The sequence below is a fragment of the Sus scrofa genome, chromosome 4 (genome assembly GCF_054392235.1).
Source record: "Sus scrofa isolate SSC_HxYL_T2T_F1_AM1 chromosome 4, Sscrofa_HxYL_maternal_Yorkshire_Landrace_v2.0, whole genome shotgun sequence".
Classification (NCBI taxonomy): Eukaryota; Metazoa; Chordata; class Mammalia; order Artiodactyla; family Suidae; genus Sus; species Sus scrofa.
In genome coordinates, this window is record NC_139386.1 from 73738841 (window position 1) to 73755563 (window position 16723).

Consider the following 16723-nt stretch of genomic DNA (forward strand, 5'->3'; position numbering starts at 1 on the left):
TATCTTTAAAGTAAGTGGTTAGATCAGTTCCCGCTGAGCTTAGTTAGCATTTTGTTATCCAGGATGTGGTGGACTGGCATCCACGTGCGATCTCAGCAAGTAACATACTGGTACTCCACCCCCATCACACATGCAGAAGCCATGCACTAGTAGAGCTCCCGGGCACATAGAGCAGGTCACATTACAGGCACAGATTGGCCTGGCATGGAGGCTGGACACCCCATAACTGTTTGAAGACTTGGTTGCTTGAGCCACATTTTCATCCTCCCATGGCTGAGTGATCTATTTTTTTTCCCCAAAGTTGCTATAAAATCAGAGATGAGAGCTAGTACTGAATCAAAGAACTGTGGTTCTTTGTCACATACACTCTCTTGGGTTCCATCCAACCTTATTTTAAATATCTTTAGGGATGGGCTTTTATCACTTTTCTTGGAAGGTTTTCTTTAAATAATAATTTTTTGCTGTCATAAAGTTTTCTCTCCCATTCAGGGAAAAATTTTTCTTTCCTCCCTTATACTCTTTTAGCCATCCTGTCCTCAATCTGATTAAATAATTCCTCCCGCCAGTTCAGTATTTCTCCTGTTAGAATTTTGTAGTCAGTTATTGGTCCCCCCTCTATCATTACTTAGCAACACCAGACATAAGCTTTATCTTTAATCATTTCTCATAACTCACTCTGCCATCGACATACTCATTATTCTCTTTTCTCTGAGTTAATCCATCTGCTCTTTGGATGGTAACTCCTAAGTCTTAGGTACATGTTCCTTTGGAGGTAAAACACACACACATATTTATTTTAAATGTCTATCAAAATAATTAAAGCAAACATTAACCTGGTAGTCTAACACAATGGCTATTGGTACTTTTGTCTTTTCTATTTTAATCTTTTTGAGTATAATACCTTACACTATTTAGTGAAAATAATGTATCAGGTACTGTGCTAAATCCTCTATGTGCATTGTTCTGGTTCCTACCACAGACGTTCTGTGAAATAGCTTTACAATCCCATTTCCCAGATAAAGAAACTACAGTTCAGAGAAGTTAAGTAAGGTGCCCAAGATCTAGCTCCTTAGCCATTGTGTTATTCTGCCCATCCATCTTTTCCCATGTTATGTCATAGTAATTATGTAATGCCAGTAAATTGGGTGAAAAATAATTGAGTCAGCCATTCTTCATCGATAGTTCTTTAGAGGGGTTCCAGTTTCTCACTATTATAAATGTTAGGAAACTGTACACTGAAACTACTTACCCTGGCCAGGCATGAAAATAACTGCTTGTATAGGCCATCTCACAATAGGAGGTCCCCTTAAGGAACAGAGAATTGATAAACTGCCACCAAAACCAACCAGAAGAATTTGGGAGGGGCCAAAAAAGAGGGAGGAGATGCCGGCCCACAATATGCCCTGCCAACCTCCCAGAAGCCCTTGTGCTGGAATCCACCTGGACTGAGGTGCATGTGCCACCGAAGGGCCCTGAGGTGGACCAGATGTGGGCATGAGCAAGATGATTGGCCAGAGACAACCATGAAGCTAAGCCCACCTCTGTAAAATGAGCCATGTGGCAGAGCAGCTCTCCTGGGTTCCTTTACTCTGCTGCTCTCTGCTCAAGTGTGCCTTTCTTTTCTTTTCTTTTTCCTCTCTCTCTCCTTTTTTTTTTTTTTTTTTTTTTTTTGTCTTTTTAGGGCCACACCCAAGGCATATGGATGTTCCTAGGCTAGGGGTCAAATCGGAGCTGTAGCTGCTGGCCTACCCCACAGCCACAGCAATGCTGGATCCAAGCTGCATCTGTGACCTGCATCACAGTTCTTGGCAATGCCAGATCCTTAACCCACTGAGTGAGGCCAGGGATCGAACCTGAAACCCCAATGGTTCCTAGTAGGATTCATTTCTGCTGCGCCACAATGGGAACTCCTTGAGTGCTCCTTTCAATAAAGCCTTTTGTCTTGTCAGCTTGTGTGTCTCCTCAGACAGTTCCTTTCTGAGTGTGAGACAAGAGCCCACACCAGGGCCCTGGAAGGGTCCCTCTCTAGTAACCCAAACATCTCTGAAATAAAGTTTTTGAGCAGTGAATGCCATAAATTTAGGGATTGCCTTATTTGCCCCTAGTTTACACTTCTAAAAATGATTTAAATCAAGGAATCATAAAAAGAAATGTTGGTGGATTTGATTAAATTATTATTTTTAAAAAACTGAATTTTTCCTGGTGTTAATATACCACAAATAAGACTGAAAAACAAATGATGAACTGGGAAAAATTACCTGCATAAAATTTGACAGGTAAATATTAATTTCTCAATATTCAAAGAGTTCATATAAATGAATTTTAAAATGCTCTAATAGAAAAATGAAAGAAAGGAGTTCCAATTGTGGCTCAGCAGGTTACAAACCCGACTAGTATCCATGAGGATGTGGGTTCGATCCTTGGCCTTGCTCAGTGGGTTAGGGATCTGGTGTTGCTGTGGCTGTGATGTAGGCTGGCAGCTGCACCTCTGATTCAACCCCTAGCCTGGGAACTTGCTGTAGGTGTGGCCCAAAAAAATTAAAGAAAATAAAGAAAGAGAACTATAAATGGCAATAAATACTTGAACTAAAGTCCAGCCATACTGGTAAAGAAATATAAACATATATATATGTATGTAGACACACTAATAGTTTTTACTTATCTAATAGGCAATACCCAAAACAATGGCAATATCCAGCGAGACAAGGACATGGAAAAGTGTGTTGACTCATATGGTGCGAGTGGGATTAAAATCAGAGACCGTTGTTCTAGAAGTTAATTTGCAGTATGTCTCATAGCTTTCAGCTTATCCTCTGATGTGCACTTCCTCCCACAGGAAGGAGAAAAGACCCTTCCAGATGATGCAGCAAGTTACCCCTGGAGTGCGCCCTCTGCAGCCTCACCTGGTCTGTCCAGGTAAGATTCCAGTGATGTCTCACAAACTAGCATCACACTGCCTGGGACTCTATGGAGCAGAAATGCCTGTCCATTTTCTGGTCACTCTTGTGAAGAGGATGGACATTTTGTGATAGACTTTCCCTATGAGGAGAGTCCAACACCAGCCCTCCAAAATTTAGGTGTGGAAAACAGATTTCAGTCCTGTAAGGAGAGAAAAGTCATATGCAGATCATCTGACTCTTCTCCACAAGGGAAGAAAAGCAGGCAGCATAGCACTCACTTGATGCTGTTCTGACTCAGAGGAAAACCAGTGGGAGAAAACACACTCTGGGAATACCATCTTTTTTTGGAGGGCAGGGGTTGTCACCTTTAAATTGTAATAATGTACTGTCACATCTGATCTAATATCAGTTATAAATTCCCCTGGAAAGAACCTCCCATCGCACCCACTTCATTAAAGCATTCTGCTAATTTGCCTTCCCTGAGAAAATGTTTCCAGGGAAAAAGGTGAGAATCATCCCTACAGCCCAGCAGTAGGCTGGACTGGGTGTTACCAGCAACCATATAAATCCTTTAAGGACGTGATTGTCCTCTTTTCACGAGAGAATGAATTAGCAAAATCAATCTGCAGGGGTTGCATCTGTTTTTCTTGGGGCAGGTAAAACTGAGAGCACTGTTATTGCTTATCTCTCTGCTTTCTAGCTGTGATGGGAGGAGGGGGAGAGCAGAGTGTTCTATAGCTGATTTGAAATTTTCTGTCATTTGTGTGAGTGTACTGATTTTTCTCAATCATGCATTCGTTTTAACAGTCATTTGTTGAGTGTCGATGATATGTCTTGTATTTGCTGAGGTGCTGGAGATTCAACAAGCCCTAAACACACCCAGTTCCTCCTTCACGGAGCCCACTTTCTCACAGCCCCGCCAGAGGCAGAGAGGAACCCAGGCTGACCCGCTTCTCACAGTTGGGTTGTGGGGACGGATATGCAAGGAAAGGAAACATGTGACAGTGAGATTGGACACAGCTGGGGAAAGGACAGAAAAGAGCTGGGGTGGGAGAGGGCTGGGAGGGACTCTGGGTGGGAAAGCATCAGTGGAACTTGGGGTCACATGGAGGCCACATGCAGCATGGTGTGCCATGTGATCCCTTCCAGAGCTTTTTAAAAATAGTCCAAAAGATAAAAACTAAATGCTACTTGAGGATACATTTCTTGTGAAAAGTGATGACAGGACTAGCACTTGCACTTTAATGGCTGTGAGAAGATGAGTGTGGGCAGCACACCTGGGTACCAGCCCCGCCATGTGCGTGTGCACATAGTGAGCTCAGATGTTCCTCTCCGGGCCTTTTTCACTCTTCCTTCCTTCCTTCCTCTCTCCCTACAGTTAGTTTACATTATCTCTACAAAGAGAAACAGGATCTTAAAACTGTTTACAGTTTTGCTTCCTATCACTTTAAGATTTCTATTATGGTTCTCATTTTTCCCTCTCATTGGACTTTTGGGTCTTGTAACTGTTTCTGATTTCAGAAATGCGGGTTTTGTTGTTGTTTTGCATGTCATTTTGTTCTGTTTCTTTGTTTACTAGCAGGGGTTTTTCCTAATTTAGATTCTCTGTGGAAGTTCAAAATTGCTCTTTGCTCAGCGGTATTCAGTTTGGGACCCACAACTTAAGGTGAATTTGGAGAATTTTTTTTTTAATCCAGAAAAAGAAAAAAATGCTTATGGGGTGAGGAAGTAAGAATTATAGTGAAAGAGTGTAGGAGATGAGATCATTTCAGCAACAGACAGCCAAAGATGTCTTGTTTATTTAATCCACTGGCTTCATACTTGGGTCTCTACTCTCAAGAAATTCAAATGAATTTGGAACAGTTCTCCTTGGAATTCTGGTTAGAACTATTCTCACAAACTTTTAAAAACTCTTGTTCCTTCATCCTCATCTATGTAAAACTAGAGTATAAGTATCCAACACTGTTATCTTGGATACAAAGTATGCAGTTCACATGAATGAATAATGACTCAAATGTCTTTATAGAGAGAAAAGGCTGATAACCAGCTGTTTTTAGTTTGTACTCATAAATAAATAAGAGGACACTGTTCCAAATTGTAGCTTAGAATCTCTTGGTATTATACAATGTGGAATTACCGACAATTATGTTTGTTCAGTATTAGAAGGGGCCATCGTTTTTTCTGGAAGGAAACAATGTGAGCCATTCAACATATCCCCCAGAAGCTGCAAATAATCTTTTTTGTTTTGTTTTTAATTGCTTTAAAAATTTTTTAAATTGACATATAGTTGATTTACAATGTTGTATTTCTGCTGTACAGCAAAGTGACTCAGTTATGTGTATATATATATATATATATATTCCTTTTCATATTCTTTTCATTATGAGTTATGCAAATAACCTCATTGCAGGAAACTGGTCTTTCCCTGAGGGTCTAACTCTGGCATTTGCCTTGTGGGGAAAAAATTGTTAGTCTTCTGCCCTTTTTCAACTTTTTAAGGTGTTTTCCTTCAATATTTTTATCAATGTAAATTTTTTAACATTCATGAGAGGGGCATATTTTTTGTGCATATAAAGTTCATTTAGAATTGTGTACATCTTAAATTAATATCTGTCTATAAAATTAATATTTAGATTTCAATAATAAGCTGAGAATAGTCACCTATATGTTTTATCTGATTAAAATTCAGTGAACCGCTGTGACCCAGTGCAAGTGAGAGACCTGAAGTTTATGCTTCATTGGCTGAGGCTCACCCAGATGTGGTACCCCGGTGAAGGACTGGATATAAGTCCTGGTTTCCCAGAAACCCCCAGGTTATGCTTGCCATTCTTGTTTAAATTTTAATAATTCCCCTTTTCTTTTGGAAAAAAACCAGTCCTGGTTTGCATGACAAATTATATGGTCTTTCGATTTATGTTGGACACTCTGTGGCCACAAAAACTGGGCCTGAATAGGAAGCGGTCAGCCCTAACTTTAACGTCTTCATTGCCTTTCTGCTCCAGCCATCAGGCGGTGCGCAGGGAGGGTAAAATCCCTGAGCTGATTATAATGGGTTGCAAAGAAGGTTCCTATTGATCATCGTTTCTATCTTCTTAAAGGGTATTGTTTTGACTTTAATTTATTACATAAATGTGACTTATAAATATTCAATGAACTAAAGTTGATGACATTAGACTTCCTTAAAGAGTCCAATTTACAATTTAGTTATTTAAATTCCCCCAAACATATAAAGATGTACCTTTGACTTTAAGATTACTTATTTAAAACCAATTATTGAATTACCTACTTTAAAATGGAATTACAAGGCAAATCTGTCAGAATCTCAATATGCACAAAATGTAATTTAGAATGAATCAGTGTTGAATTTTAAACAGAATTTGCATATGTAGCTTGCTTTACTTCATCAACGGTTTACCTCTAAATCTTACCAAGGTTGGAAGTACTTATTAAGGCAATAGTTTTATCTTTTTTAAAAAATTTAAAGATATTATCCCCATACTGGTGGACTTACTATCCCAGCAGAAATAGGTACATCTAGAAAATGGGTAGGCATGTTTTTCAGTTACCTATGCTGGGTAACAAACACTCCCCAACTTGGGGGTGTGAAACAACTATTTTATTATGCTCCCTGGTTCTGTTACAGGCATAGCTTATCTCTGCTACATGACATCATGATGTCTGGAGACCTCAGCTCTGGGGACTGGAATGGTGGCAAGTGCAGGAATCACGTGGTCAGACACTGACTCTTGTGTCTGAGTCTGGTTAGACTCAGGCTGGGTCTCAGGCTGAGTTCAGCTGGGATGATTGATCAGATACCCACACACAGCCCCTTCCTATGGCTTGGGCTTCTCTCAACATGGCAGCTGAGTTCTGGGAGGAAGCATCCTGAGGGGGAGCAAGCATTTCAAAGGATCTAGGTAGGAGCTGCATGGGTTTTATGACATAGCCTCAAACATCACATGGCATTAATGTGTGGTATATACTGTTGCTCAAAGCAGTCAGCCCCCCATATTGAAGGGATTCTCTCAATAGCAAGAATGTCAAAGAATTTGTAGACATTAAAAAAAAAAAAAAAAAAAAAGCTACGTTCTATAGGACTTCTTGATGGAAATCCGAGGCCATCGACTGCAGCTATCAGCAACCTTTCTCCCATCCTAAAGGGACCATTTGATCGTTGCTCTGAATGTTGGAGCCTCCACATCCATAACCTTTAGAGGGAGAGTTCACAGTCTTCTGAGTTCAACATAGTTTCACAAACTTTCCCATCAGTTTTCAAAGTTTTGAATGATTTGGGCAGATGAAATTCAGTAACACTTACCCTGATTCCTTCCCTATGTCATTGTGTAGCACTAAGTCCTCTCTAACTGTTGGTCATAATATCAGGGCTAGTCTAATCAAATTATGTCTCCTAAGAAAGTAAGAATTAGTTGGTAAAATTAGTTCCATTTGGACCTCCTTTGGTTTCTCATTTCCCTTTTTGCTTTCCCGTTTCTGCTGTCTTAGATACACATTCACTGACAGCAGCAGCCTCCGTTCCCCACGGACTGTAAAATGTCCAAAGCACCTTCCTTGGTCCTTTCTCTTCATTTCTGGTCTTGCTCCCTTACTGTATCAACATGGTTCCACATCACAGGTGATTCTGCATCACGTAGGTGCCACCCAATGCCTGGGCCAATTTTCAGTGCATTCTCTCCATGATTTCTCCCATTTATTAGATTGAAACCAGGGAGACATTTGGGAAACAAACTGTGGGATTGATGATTTCTCAGGAGTGCTTTTGTCCTGAGAGTCCTGAGTCATAGGGAGGCTGTGTCATACTCAAAAAAGCAATAGCCCACCCTTTCACAGAGATGTTTATTAAGTAGCAAATTACCCTCATCCCCAAGTCATTTCATTATTGTTCTTAAGAGCATCATTTTGGGAGAAACAAAGTGAAATTGCAGTTAACTAACTGCTAGCATCTGTTTAATTGTTTTAAGTCTACAGAATGTGTTGATTTGTAAAAATTCTCTGCCATGATATACTGTTTATAAATCTCTGCAGCTGTAATCACAAGTTATTAATTCCCTCATTTGTTTTTTTTTTCAATAAACATTTATGAGATAGTCATTAAGTCACCAACTGACCTAGGTAGCAGGTTCCAAAGATACAGCAATTAAAGAGACTTTTGTTGAACTGTTTTACTGAAAGATAAAGTAAGGCTATTTACATAAAGTAGCTTTTGAGGTTCCTGTAATACAAACTAATACGTGTATATGTTAGTGCTTTGGTACCAAGAATAACGGAGGTGTATCAGTCAGAGTTCAACCAGAGAAACACAACAGTAAAAAATACATGTTAAGGAGTCTCCTTCATGGCACAGCGGAAACAACCCAACTAGGAACCATGAGGTTGTGGGTTTGATCCCTGGCCTCGCTCAGTGGGTTAAGGATCCAGCATTGCCATGAGCTGTGGTGTAGGCCAGCGGCTACAGCTCCAATTGGACCTTTAGCCTGGGAACCTCCATATGCTGTGGGTGCAGCCCTAAGAAGCAAAAGAATAACATAAAATAAGAGAGAAAAGAAATACACATTAAGAGATTTAGTGAGAGAGCTGGCTCACAGGATATGGTGTCTGGCTAGGCAAGTCTGAAATCTAGAGGGCAGGCGGTCAGCAAGGCAGCTTGAACTTTTGGCCATGGCCATGGCTGCTGTCATAAACAGAATCTCTTCTTCTTCAGGGACAGCTCAGCTATGCTCTTAAGGCCTTTTAGCTGAGTCAAGCCCACACACACTATCCAGAGTCATCTCCCTTCTAACTCAACTGATTATGGACTTTAAACACACCTACCAATTATCTTCAATAGCAACACCTAGATTGGTGTTTGATTGAATAACTGGGGACTGTAACCTACCCAAGTTGACATTTAAAACATTTCACCCCTTGTCAACCTGCCATCCATACACACCTCTTTACACTACACTTCATTTCCAAATAAAGACAATAAAGTCATGCTTCTGCCTAATACGATATGACTATCTTGCATACAACCAAAAACTTGGTCACCCTTTACTCAGAAGAGGATGCAGAGTACTTGGGTGATGTCCACGCTCCTTTGATAGCTCACAACTTAAACACTGAGACATACAGTTAACTGTTATTCATCACCTTATGATAATAAGGGGCTAAGGAAAGAAAACAAAAATATTTGATATATGTACACACACAAATATATTTACAACAAAGTGAGTCAGAAATACTCCTATTCCACCTCTTTTTTCTGAAGCTGGTATTTATAACTTCCTTTCTCCGTTCCTTTGCCTTTAGCAAGCACTTCTGTTGGCCGTGGTTCTTTGCCTGGGGAGGCGGCCCAGACCTCCATTCCTGAAGGCTGTGGGTCAGCATTAGTCCAGCCTGACTTGGTTGTGGTAGTTTTCCATTGACTCGAATGAAAAGACATAGTAGTACTGGGAGATGCCCTAAATAAGGGATCTCCTGTAGCCTAGACACACTCTTCCTTACCTCTATTGTGTAGCAACAACCCGATTTCCCCTTGGTAATCAGGACTGGCCACTCCACCTAGTACAGTAACCTCTTTTTTCCTCCCTATTCATTCAAAGGTACCAGTAGCTCAGGGTGGCCAGATGGCAGTGTCAGCTTGCAGTTCAACAGAACCATTATTGTACCTCCTGGTGGAAGGGTTCTTCCCTTTGGAACTAAGATCTTGAGGTAGAGCCTAAAGTTGTGGTGACAGGAAGCAAGAATTTTGCTATTATATCACTGGGATTAATAATAAGGGAGCAACTCCCATTTCCACCCATGGATTCCTGGACCCACGAATCCTGGCTATGGGAAAAATAGCACCATAGGTTGGACACTGATTTAGAGCACACGCAGCCTCCTTGCCCAGCTCTGCTAGGTTTCTCTACCTCACTGGCATGGTAACTAGGTCAGTAAAGTGGCTTAAATCTGGGAATTGATGGAGGGGCTGTGACTCACTGCTTTGCTTAGACTTCTGTTCACTAGACCTTGAACACTTCTGTTTCTACAGATCAACTTAAAATTTAGTAGGCTGCCAACTAGATATTTCCTAGGGACACTTTGATCACCTAGTCAATATTATAGGTTCCCTCGAGTCAGACTGTTGTGCCCACCCTGTCTTTGGTGATTAAGAGCTGCTGTTTGGCCCCTGCCATCCTGGGCCATTTTCCCTTTTGCATTTAGGGATCTCATTTTGAGTTGAAGCTCTCACGGTAATCTCTGTCCTGCAGAAAAGAGTGACTATAGGCCTTTTTAAGAAGCTGAGGCTCCCCACTCAAATGTATTTTCTCATGGTTGTTGTGAAAGGTATATCCTCTGTCTGCTTCTATGTAAGGTTTTATGTGATAAATCTGTGCTGAGTCCTCTTCCATATGCCAGCTCTAAAAATCTGGCATCGCTGTCTACTCCACTTGTGTCAAAAGGCAGAAGAGCCAAGAGAGGTGACTGTACTTTTCACAGGAAAACTTTGGGAATGGGGTTATTTGTTATTACAGACAACTTGTTGAATGACTTGACCTTCCTTTAATAAAGTGGCACAGTTGAATGTTTCATTCCGTTACAACTCAGGTGAAGAATAAGAAAAAGAAATAGTCTGACTAGCATCCACGAGGATGCAGGTTCAATCCCTGGCTTAACTGGATTAAGAATTTGTGGATTAAGAATCAGTGGATTAAGGAGTTCCCGTCGTGGTGTAGTGGTTAATGAATCCGACTGGGCACCATGAGGTTTCGGGTTAGGTCCCTGGCCTTGCTCAGTGGGTTAAAGGATCTGGCATTGCCATGAGCTGTAGTGTAGGTTGCAGATGCAGCTCGGATCCCACGTTGCTGTGGCTCTGGTGTAGGCCGGTGGCTACAGCTCCGATTAGACCCCCAGCCTGGGAACCTCCATATGCTGCAGGAGCGGCCCAAGAAATGGCAAAAAGACAAAAAAAAAAAAAAAAAAAAAGAATCAGTGGATTAAGAATCTGGTGTTGCCGTGAGCTGTGGTGCGTAGGTCGCAGACGAGGTTCTGATCCCACGTTGCTGTGGCTGTGGTGTAAGCTGGCAGCTACAGCTCCAATTCGACCCCTGGCCTGGGAACCTCCATATGCTGTGGGTATGGCCCTAATATGACCAAAAAAAAAAAAAAAAATGTTGGGGATGGAATTCCCTTTATAGCTCAGTGGAAATGATTCTGACTAGTATCCATCCTCATGGTTTGACCCCTGGCCCAACTAAATGGGTTAATCCAGCATTTCCATGAGCTGTGGTGTAGGTCACAGAGCTGGCTTGGATCTAGCATTGCCCTGGCTGTGGTGCAGGCCAGCAGCTACAGCTCTGATTCGACCCCTAGCCTGGGGAACCTCCACATGTTGTGGGTATGGCCCTAATATGAACAAAAAAAAAAAAAAAGGAAAAATAGTTGAGGAAAAGGAAGATATATTTGTTTACTTTTTTCCCTTTCCTTAATCAAATACTCTTTTTCTACTTATTATATTTTTCTTGTATAGAAATAATTTTCTGGACAGTGAACCGTTTCATCATTTAAGAATTATGCTTAGGTTCATGATTGTCACTGATTTTGATAAATCTGATCTCTTCCTTTCAAAGGTAGCTGGGTCGTGTTTAAAATTCTCAGGTAGGAGCTTATTGTGGCCTTTTGGCATGTGTATCATATGATATAAAGTGATTTACTAGGTTAAACAATGCATTTTATGCTAGAAAAAGTTAAATTGGTAACAAAAAAGTTCTCCATTAACAGCTTTTTGCTGTAAAATTGGACTTATTTATTTAGAGTTCTACCTATATTTGCTCAGTTATGTAATAAAAAGTTGCCATTTAACTTTAGTTTCTTTTAAATTTCTTACACAGTTTGTTTTTAAAATCAGGAATTGTACTCTAAGCTCTAAATATATGAATTTGTAGAGCTCTTTTGCTAAGACTGGAGTGGTACTACATTTAATAAAATGCTTCATCTTCCTAGGAGCCCAAACAAATAAAGACCACCAGCTTCCAATCTATTTGCTTTCCAGGCTGCACCAACAATGCATTTGAAACAAATTACAATATTTCCCTGCTTAAATAACAAAGTGGTACTTACAGTAAGTGGAATTTCATCACCTTCTTATATTATTGAAATGTATTAACAGAGGAAAATTCTTGAGTGCTCAAATACTTATATATTACAATCATAAATATAATAAATTACTATGTAGAGTCTATACTAAGGATCCCCAATCCAAGAACAATCTCAGGAATTTAAAATTTAATTAAGATTGAAAGTATTAATCTTTGAGGTAAGTCATAAAGAAAAGTTATAGATTGTCTCTTACATAAAATTAAATAACTGTGAATTGTTAAAAATCTATTTAGGGAGTTCCCATTGTGGCTTAGTGGTAGTGAACCCAACTAACATCATGAGGACATGGGTTCGATCCCTGGTCTTGCTCATTGGGTTAGGGATCCAATGTTGCCGTGAGCTGTGGTGTAGGTTGCAGATGTGGCTTGGATCCCGTGTTGCTATGGCAGTGGCATAGACTGGCAGCTGTAGCTCCGATTCGACCCCTAGTCTGGGAACTTTCATATGCTGCAGGTGTAGTCCTATAAACACCAAAAAAAAAAAAAAAAAAAAAAAAGGGAAAAAAAAAGAAAAAATCTATTTAAGATATCTGAAGATGGTGAAAATATATAACTTTTCTATTTCATCAAAAATGTATTTCATAGATTTAAAAAAATTAGTAGAAAAAAATGGGAAATATAGGACAAAAAAAGTTAAACAGTAAGACCTATGGCAATCCCAATAACCAGAAATGAAACATTTGATATATTTTTATTCAATCTTTTCTTTAAATCATGTGTGTTATGTGTATCCTATGCTCATATACTCACCCATTTAATACATAACTTTATCTTTTGCATAATTGAAATTATACTGTGTATTGTCATGACTTGCATTTTTATCATAAGTATTTTTTATCATAATGTTGACTATTTTGCAAACCTATTATACCTACAAGATTCCTTTTTGTGGATGCATTTTAATTTCTTAGAGAATGTCTTTACTTTTAGCATTTGTCTGTTTCTATTTCTGCCTTAAATATATCCACTTTCCCAAACTTTATGAGAATGATTTCCTTGTTTTTTTAAATACCTTTAAAACCTATGTGTTCATACAGTGGCTTAGTTTTGTCTAATTTTGAACTTAATATAAATGGAATAATACTGTTTATATTATTTTGTGTTGGGCTTCTTCCACTGACTTTTCCAGTCATCAAGGTAGTTCCATGTGTAGTCTTAGTGCTTTATCTTTGCTATAATGTGTTCCATTGTATGAATAGGCCATATCATATCTATGTGCTCTGGGCTCTTTTTCTTCCAGCATGTGGCTATTTACAAATAGTTCTGCCCCCTGTCCTCATGCATGTTTCTGAGTGAGCAGCTGTGTACCTTTCTCTTGGTTATGAAACTAGGGTGGAGCCACTGGATCATAGAGTAGTTATGTCTTCAACTTTAGTTGATAAGGTCAAATTTGTTATCAAAGTGATATCAGTTGCTTTCCCATCAGCATTGGGAGTTCCAGTTGTTTTATATTTTAGCCAATATTTGGTATTGTAGGAGTTCCCGTTGTGGTGTGGCAGAAACAAATCTGACTAGTATCCATGAGGATTCGGGTTCGATCCCTGGCCTCGCTCAGTGGGTTAAGGATCCAGCATTGCTGTCAGCTGTGGCGTAGGTTGCAGACGCAGCTCAGATCCCATGTTGCGTGGCTGTGGTGTGGGCTGGCAGCTGTAACTCTGATTCAACCCCAAGCCTGGGAACTTACATATGCCACAGGTGTGGCCCTAAAAAGAAAAAAAAAATTATTCAGTCATTTTCTATTTCTTCTCTTCTGTTACTATATAGTAATATTTCATTATATTAGTCTTAAATTGCATTTCCTTGATTACTAATAACATTTTATGGTTATTTGCATTCTCTCTACATACACACACTCCCCTTCATAGTCTCTCATTTTTAAATGCATTTATTTTTGTTGAATTTTAGCAATTCTTTTTATTTTCTGGATACAAGTCCTTTGTCAGTTACCTATGTTGCAAATTTTACTTGATGGAAAATATTTTGGTTGATGTAAATTCTAGGCTGCAGTTATTTTATCACCTTGAAGCTATCCTCTGACTTCACTGCTCCTTTTGAGAGTTCAATTGTTTATCTCACTGGTTTTTTTTTTTTTTTTTGAAAGTAATATATCTTTCTTCTCTCTTGCTACATTTTCTAGTTGCGTTTGAGTTTAATGTAATGTGTTCAAGTATACTTTTCTTTTTATTTATCTAGCTTTGTATTTGATGAGATCCTTAAATCTGTGGATTGTGGTTTTTCTTAGTTTTGGAAAATTCTTAGCCCTTATCTCTTCAAACTTGTTTCTGTGGCAGTTTCTCTCCTGTCTTTCTGGGACTCCAATCACAGGGATGTTAAGGTCCTCTCTTATAATTCGTGTCTCAGACTTTTAATTCTGTGCTCTTCATCTTTTTGTTTCTCAGTGTTTCATTCTGAATAATTTCTTCTGGCCTGTGTCTCTCAAGCTGTATTCCATTCACCTGTTTCTTAATTCCAGCTTTTCCTTTTGGAATTACTATTCTTTTCTATCTGCAAAGTCACTTTTCACAGCTTGCAGTTCTCCGTTGGAATATTTATTCTTGAAGGCAACACAGACACCCTAATACATGATAATGTATATCTTGTTCATTTTGTCTTATCTCCTCATGAGCATGGTTATTTTTATGTTGAAACACTGAATTTGAAGATGTCCTGATTTGATAACTAAAGGAATGTTTTCCTTCTCCTGAGAGGATTTCCGTTTGTTTATTCCGGGTCAGGGCGTGCTGGAGATCAGACCATATTAATCCGATTTTAGGAACTGCAAATAAGCTGAGGGGAGGCCATGGGAAAGTTGGTTACGTCTGACTCACTTTTACTTGTCAGGTTGCAGCCCTTTGGGTTCCCAACTCAATTAGCGGGGGTTCCCATGCCCCCATCTTCAGCTGGCTGATATGTCAGCTCATCTTCCTTCAACCCTACAGGGCTTTCCTCAGTACCCTCTTCTTATCAGCCAATGGCCCCAGGGAAACAGGGCCCTAAACGCTAAGACTGCCTCTCTCAAGTTGGTCTTATCCTGAATATTATCCCAGTGGTCCTTCATTACTTTTTAAAGTTTTCGAAGACTTTAAGCACATTTCTTTTTATAATTTTGTAAGCTTTTCTTATTGTCTTAGATGGAAACATTGGTTCAAATTACCTAGTCTTCCATTAAAGGAAGAAGAAATATTCTGATTTTCTCTAATTAACTTATGCCACTTTCCCCAGTATGGTGGTTGAAGATTTGATCCCTCTTCATTAGTCTCTGGTAATGTCTTTACCTATGTAAATATATACACACTTATAAATACATAACATGTACACATTTATCATGTATTTCTTTGGGGGGGGGTCTTTTTTAGGGCCGGACCCACGGCACATGGAGTTTCCCAGGCTAGGGGTGGAGTTGGGAGCTGTAGCTGCCAGCCCACACCACAGCCACGGCACCGCTGGATTTGCGACATGTCTGCAACCTACACCATAGCTCACAGCAATGCCGGATCCTTAATCCACTGAGTAGGGCCAGGGATTGAACCCATGTCCTCATGGATACTAGTTGGGTTTGTCAACCACTGAGCCACGATGGGAACTCCTATTATGTACATTAGATTAGCAGTTTGGTACAGTGATTAAGCATAAAAGTTTCTGCAGTCACATTGCCTAAGTTCACATCTCAGCTCTACCACTTAATAACTATGTGACATGGAGCATTTTACTTAATGGCACTGTGTCTCCTAAAGTGAGGGAAGTGATATGATGGGACCCACACTAGAGTGCTATTTATGGGTTCAAATGAGTAAAATAAGTAAAAGCCCTTGAAAAAAAATACCTGGCACATAATAAGCTTTCTGTAGTATTGTTTCATTTTTATTTGGATTATTTTTTTTACTTTTTTCTTTTTGGCCATGCCCATGGTATGAGAAGTTTCCCGAGCCAGGGATTGAACTACAGCAACGACAACACCAGATCCTTAACCCACGGTGCCACTGGGAACTCCCTGTTTTTGTCTACTTTATTTTTTTGTCTTTTTTTTTAGGGCCACACCTGCAGCATATGCAAGTTCCCAGGCTAGGGGTCGAATTGGAGCTGCGGCTGCTGGCAAGAGCCACAGCCACAGCAACACCAGATATGAGCTGTGTCTGTAACCTACACCACAGCTCACAGCAACACCAGATCTTTAACCCACTGAGCAGGGCCAGGGATTGAACCCGCATCCTCATGGATATTAGTCAGATTTGCTACTGCTGAGTCACAATGGGAACTCCCTGTTTTTGTTTATTTTATATTATGAAACAAAATGTATTGTTCATTGAATGTGAACTAAATACTAAACACAAGGTGCTTTTAACATATTGTTTTCTCATCATGCAAAGTAGACACAGTTATTTCATTTTTGGGGGGTTTAAAGTAATCTAGCAATCTCCCAAAATACAGAGAGCTCATAAGCAAATTAAGTGACAGAGCCAGGATCAAACCCAGTCTAGTCTTCCTTCAAAGTAAAAATTTTAAAGTTTCCAAAAACTTAGGAAAAAAGAAAAAATGGATTGCTCTGAAAAGCCATGGTACTAGGTAGCTACCAAAATGCATTTTAAACCTGTTCAGTTAACCAGTGACAACTCAATTCAGTGACCATGCTTTTGCAAGTCAGCCAATCAGTGTCAATCTCTTGCTTTTGGAATTTATTAGCTAAGT

At 39.7% G+C, this 16723-nt stretch overlaps 2 long non-coding RNA genes across 5 annotated transcripts in view; one reads left to right on the plus strand and one right to left on the minus strand.

The window, feature by feature from the left end:
- Nucleotides 1–16723, plus strand: part of LOC110260285 (uncharacterized) — a 493307-nt gene that overhangs the window by 334635 nt on the left and 141949 nt on the right. For all 4 annotated transcript variants that reach the window (XR_014843742.1, XR_002343281.2, XR_014843745.1 and 1 more), the window contains one exon: nucleotides 2837–2916. This is a non-coding gene — a long non-coding RNA (uncharacterized LOC110260285). The remainder of the gene's footprint in view (nucleotides 1–2836; nucleotides 2917–16723) is intronic.
- Nucleotides 1–16723, minus strand: part of LOC102167557 (uncharacterized) — a 289014-nt gene that overhangs the window by 70561 nt on the left and 201730 nt on the right. The gene's annotated exons all lie outside the window — the stretch shown is intronic.